Source organism: Aythya ferina (genome assembly GCF_964211825.1).
Source record: "Aythya ferina genome assembly, chromosome: 1".
NCBI classification, from domain to species: domain Eukaryota; kingdom Metazoa; phylum Chordata; class Aves; order Anseriformes; family Anatidae; genus Aythya; species Aythya ferina.
The window spans coordinates 35176297-35182296 of NC_140296.1; the positions used below are offsets into that span (position 1 = coordinate 35176297).

The 6000-nt window shown below is 33.3% G+C and overlaps 1 long non-coding RNA gene across 1 annotated transcript in view; it reads right to left on the reverse strand.

The window, feature by feature from the left end:
* The window catches only part of LOC311430030, a 74452-nt gene extending 70197 nt beyond the window's left edge, over nucleotides 1-4255 (reverse strand). The window contains exons 1-2 of the long non-coding RNA XR_014688503.1: nucleotides 4151-4255; nucleotides 543-651 (exon numbers count right to left, since the gene is read on the reverse strand). This is a non-coding gene — a long non-coding RNA (uncharacterized lncRNA). The remainder of the gene's footprint in view (nucleotides 1-542; nucleotides 652-4150) is intronic.
* Between the last annotated feature and the right edge of the window lie 1745 nt (nucleotides 4256-6000).

Genomic DNA, 6000 nt, shown 5'->3' on the forward strand with positions numbered 1-6000 from the left:
GAGATTTGGAAGGTCCTGATTCCACATCTTACTGGCTCTACTTGTTGCTACTGCTATCTGCCATAAATTGAAGATATGCTTTCTAGTAGCTTTCTCTTTCTTACCTTCCCAGGAATAAAACCATCTTAACTAGGATATACAGTTGGTGTGAGATTTTGATTTGTTGAATTTAAAACAAAATAACAAAACAAAACAACAACAAAAAGCAAAGATAAAGACAATCAAGATGTAAAAGATATTTTCTTGTCAGAAGTGATATTAAAGGTGGAGGTGTTATGGATGGAAGAAAACGACTGGTGAGAATACAGCCCACACCCATTATGCCATCAGAATTGCAGTGCTTTGTCCTGTCTGGTGGCTGGAAGTAAAGAGATTTAAAGAATGAAAATGAAGGAGAGTAATATTCCAGAGACAGCTGATAGTCTCTGACCATGTCTAGATTACCAGAATTAGGAATGCTTCTAACTACTTTGTTCTTGAGTACATTCTAGCCACATATAGTTCCATACTGGAAACTTAAGAGTCAGGTTCCCCATACTTACCTTTTATTTCTGTAAAGTCAAAATCTGGGCAAGAAGGTTAGTTGATAATCATTAAGCACTTCCAAAGGTCCAGAAGGAAACCCACAGGTCTGTCCAGCAGGTTTTGATTCTAGAAAAGAAGCAATCCCATATGTTGTTGGGCTAATTACACAGAATCATACAGAATCACAAAATGTTAGGGATTGGAAGGGACTTTGAAAGATCATCTAGTCCAATCCTCCTGCCAGAGCAGGAACACCTAGGTCATATCACACAGGCATACATCCAGGTGGGTTTTGAATGTCTCCAGAGAAGAAGACTGCACAACCCCCCTCGTCAGCCTGTTCCAGTGTTCTGTTAGAACTGTCTTGTCTCCATACTCTTACCACCATATGCTTCTTGAATGCTTGATGATGCATTAAGGAAAGGAAAGGCAAGGAAAGGAGTGACTCTGGATCGCTTCTTAGCCTTAAGCAAAGCAGACTGTATCTTCTTGGCCATCTGTCTCTCTTCCCCATTTTTTTTTTTTAGGGTCACAAATCCTTACCTTTTTTCTGCCCTTATAAGCTGTTGCATTATCATGAGTAGCTTCACATTGAGATCTGCTGATTTAATTTATGTAGTCCTGAGATAGGACTCTCAAAATGTTGATTTAGAGAAAGTACTTCCAAGTAATACCATACAACTGTATAGAACAATGACCTAAAACATACCATCTAGCCATGAGATTGCTAGCATAGACCTAATAATCTCTGCCAGTTGTAGCTTCCAGTCATGCAACATTACTACTTTATCCAAAAGCCTGAGACCAGGCACTTGAAAGGAGCTGTCAGTCACTGGTTCACACAAAATAGAACTGACCTTAATCAAGTCATTTTTTTATGCAATGGAAGGAGATACATGGAAGCATATGACATATATATATATAGTCTGTTTCCCTCAGAAATAAAACAAGAAAAATAAAGTGAAATTAAAAGAAATGAGAAAGGTAGAAGGGAGAAAGAAACGGGACAAGTAATCTGATTTGAAACATGAAATTTCAATGATAAAACTACAAAAAAAAGAAAAAAAAACTTTATTTTGGTCCTGCAGATATGTTTTTGAAAACAGTACTTTTCAAAAACTGTACAACATTTCTCAAACTTTTTTTTTTTTTTGAAAGTGATTCTGATCTGAAAACTTAAAGCTGACATGAAAATTATTTCAACAAATATAAAATTATCAATACATAAACCTCCCTATTCTACTGTAGTACTGTAGAAAAGTTGAAAGTTAAAAAAAAATAAATAAAAAAACTCACAGCTGAAAATATCCATGTATCTTGATGCAGACATAGAAAAGGCAAAGAACTAAAAAGAACTAATCTCTTCATTTAAATTGACTTTTTTTTTTTTTTTTTTTTTAGTGAATGAAACAGATCAAGTTCAAACGGAATTGTCTACAATCAGTATGGATAAGCCAATAGTGTCATCAAATTGTCCCACTATGAAGGATTCCAGCTGGGATATCTCTATACAAGTGTTTCGTTAAATGATGCAGTCATGAAGCAAATACAGGCATTGAGTGAATGTTTGTTTCAGAATGAATGCTGTTCATGAAAAAAAAAAAAAAAAAAAAGAGAAATAGAAAGTAAAACATAGAATTAAATGAAGATAACTATGTTGCATGACCAAGAGAGTTGAAAAGAACATGTAACTTGAGCAATATAGTCATAGAAATAAAAAATGATTTATAATTTCTTGCACATTTGGGATACTGAACAAAAAGCCTTAAGATCTGAGATGAACTGAAGAATCGGTAATAACGAGAGGATTTGAATAGTAACAAATTCAGTCCAAGGAAATAGACTTGAATAATTTGCAAGTGTTCTCTGAAAGAAAAGTATATAAAAGAAAAAGATTCAAGAAAAAAAATCTGCTATTGATACAGAGATGGACTACCTCACAATATAGATACCCAACATTTGAGAAAACAGTGGCTTCTGTGGGAAAAGCATAGTACTTCTCCAAAATGACAACGATACAGAGTCTTTATTATAAATGACTCTAAGCCACAAGATGATTTTTAATAAGTATAAATAATAGAGATCTAAAAGCACAGAAATAAAAAATGTATATGCAGTATAAGAGAAAGCTGGTGAACAAGGCAGCAGAAATAAAACATTGTTTTCCTCTTCATGCAAATAAATAGATACATTTTCTTCCTTTCTTCCTTCTCCTTAAATCACATAAACAGACAAAGAGACTCAGAAGCATCAGTAGCTGTAGAAAAGAAGAGAATCACATGATATCAGATTTTATCCTATCCATATGGTATAAAAAGTCCAACAGATGAGATTTTTTTATGTATTTTTTCTGTGACTTCAAGAAAATATATAAATGCATGAGAAAACAAACAAACAAACAAAATACAAAGAAACAACAACAACAAAGCACAAAGCAAACACACATAAAACATGCCCAACAGTGGTTGAAGTGCTGGTTTGATAAAATAATTGTTTTTTTCAAGGAGATGCTGAGCAAAAAGACAGGACTACATGTAGATAAAATAGTATCAGAAACATAGAGGAATGCTGAAACTTGGTACATCACAGACAGAAGAGATACCGTAAAGGAAAGGAAATAAAAAAGAAAGACACTATCAGAAAGGAAGCACTGGAATTTATTTATACTGTACAGCAATCCCAAGTATTATTGATAAATACAAGATACTGCAGGCATTGATACCATACAGAAAGATTGATGTATATCAACAATTGATATTGCATTCTGTATGCTTTAAGGAAAAACAATATCTCCTTCTATAAGTATAATAAAGATTAAAGTAAAATAAAATAAAAAATAAAATATTTTAATATAATATATAATTTAAAAATAAAATTATAAAATAAAATAAAATAAAATAAAATAAAATAAAATAAAATAAAATAAAATAAAATAAAATAAAATAAAATAAGATGTTTTAACAAAATACAACTTGGAGACGTTCAAGATCCAAAAGATTTAAAGAAAAATTGGTGAAATTTTAGAAGGTAATAATCCTAGATGTAGTTGCTGTATAAGATGTATTAATATTTATTTATTTTTAAAGTGATATTCTAGTTTATTTAATGGTGTATGAAAGCAAAAGATATTCTTCACATTATTTTTTGTCACTTTCTTAATTACTCAACTCATCATAACTGAGCATGGGTAATTATTATTTTCTATCCAAAATTGCTGGTCCTTAGATTTACATTTTCCTAATCATGTCCACCTTGTTCATACACCTAAAGATGCAAAGAAACTAACCTTTGTCAGATAGAGATTTAGACATGTAAAACCAGTGTGGTGGTTTTACCGTGCTGGGCAGCTAAACACCACAACCGCTCTCTCACTCCCCCTCTTTAGGTGAGGAGGGGGAGAAGTAAAGCAAAGAACAACTCACGGGTTGAGATAAGGATAATTTAAATAAAGGGAAATAATAATAATAATTAAAGAAAGATTATTATGAACTAAACAATTTAACTAAAGGGAAATAAAAAGGGAAAGGGGAAAAGAGAGGGGGAAAGGGAAAATTAAAAAAAAAGGAGGAAAACAAACAAACAAAACAAATGAAGGCTATGTGGAAGTGCAGAGGAAAGAAATTACTCTCTACTTCCCACAAATGAGCGATGATTGACCACGTCCTTGTAGCAGGGCCTCAACGCACGTAGCCAGTGTTCCGGAGGAGGACCGACATTTTCACAACGAGAGCCCACCCCTCCCCTCTTCTTCCTGTTTCCACCTTTTATTGCTGAGTGTGACATCACATGGTATGGAATATCCCTTTGGTTGGTTTAGGTCAGCTGCCCTGGTGATGTTTCTTTTCTCACTTTTTGCCCACCCCCTAGGAGGGTTAGAGAGAGGCCCAATGCCGTGCCAGCACTGCTCAGCAGTAGACACAACACTGGTGTGATAACACTGGTGTTCCAACTAAAAGTGCAGAGTACAGCGCTGTATGGGCTGCTGCAGGGAAAATTAACATCCCAGCCAGACCCAGTACAACTAGGTGCTGGATTTATTAAGCATTAGTATTATGAAAAAGCACCTTTGAGAAATTTGACTGAATGAGAAAGAATTCCAGAAGAATAAAATGTATGAGACAGCATTTCTGAATTTTAGCTGAATGAAACAGCAACTATGTCCTCCCTTGTTTTCACTCAGTAGGATAAACTCTACATCACTACCAGCTGCACATTCAGTGAGGCTAGCAAACACAAGTACAGAAGGCATAAATGTATCTCATACATAGGCTGGGTTTTTGCTAAGGTAGACCTGAAAAGAAATCTGCAGCTTTAATTCAGAGACACATACATTTTCATATGTATATCTGCAGAGCTCTTTTTTTTCTTTTTTTTTTTCCAGAAGCCCAAGATTTGACTTTGTGATTTGAAATCTGAAGATAAAACAGCAAGCAAAACAAGAAAGATAGGGAGTGAGATAACAAGATTAAGACTTAAAGATAGTATTCAAATCTGTCAAGGACAAGAATTCAGCAGATTATTTGTCTAGACAATGACTAAAATAACCAATTTGAAGGACCTATTTTCATAGTATGTATGTGACCTTTCCCCTGCACACACCTTTTTTTTTTTTTTTTTTTTTTAATTATTTTATTTATTTATTTTTTTAAATTTCAGCTGTAAATTCTTCCTACTTCCTCACTTTGGGAGCTGGAGTCCCTGAACGTACTGTTCATACCAGACATCTTCTACTTCCTGGGAGCTGTATCTTCTTGAAGGCATTTCCAAGAGTGTTAGTATTTAGTATTTTAACCAAATCCTTTGAAAAGACCTATATCCTTTCAAAGTCATATATCTCATCTTAGCTCACTAATCTCTCAAAACCTGGATGGCTCATAACCTAAACTGTTTAAACTTTCTAAAGTGTCAAAAGTTTAACACTTCATGCTTCCACCCTCTGTCATTGAGCACCAGAAGTCTCCATTGATACTCTCCCTCCCCTTCTCCTACAACTTCTATATCATGGCCAAATTTTTTCTGGACATTCACCACATTAAAAATAAAAATAAAATAAAATAAAATAAAATAAAATAAAAAATAAAATAAAATAAAATAAAATAAAATAAAATAAAATAAAATAAAATAAAATAAAATAAAATAAGAATTTAAAAAAATCCTGTACATATCTACCCGGTGTAGTTTTCTTCTGACAGTCAGTCAATACAACTCCTCCATATCAGGACTAAGAAAACAATTTACAACTCTAACATTTATATGTGCAGTTTATATGTTTCATATACAAAGTAATTTGTATTCATCTACATGTATGTATGTACATATGAACACTGGTATATCAATAAAAGTATACCACCAATATCGAAGATTAAGAAATTTGTTCCACGTGTAAATGTCATGTGTAAGTCACTTAAAGGAGATATGAATCTTTGTATTAGCTGTAAAGCTTACTACAGGTCTGTCCCTTTTACCTTATTATTC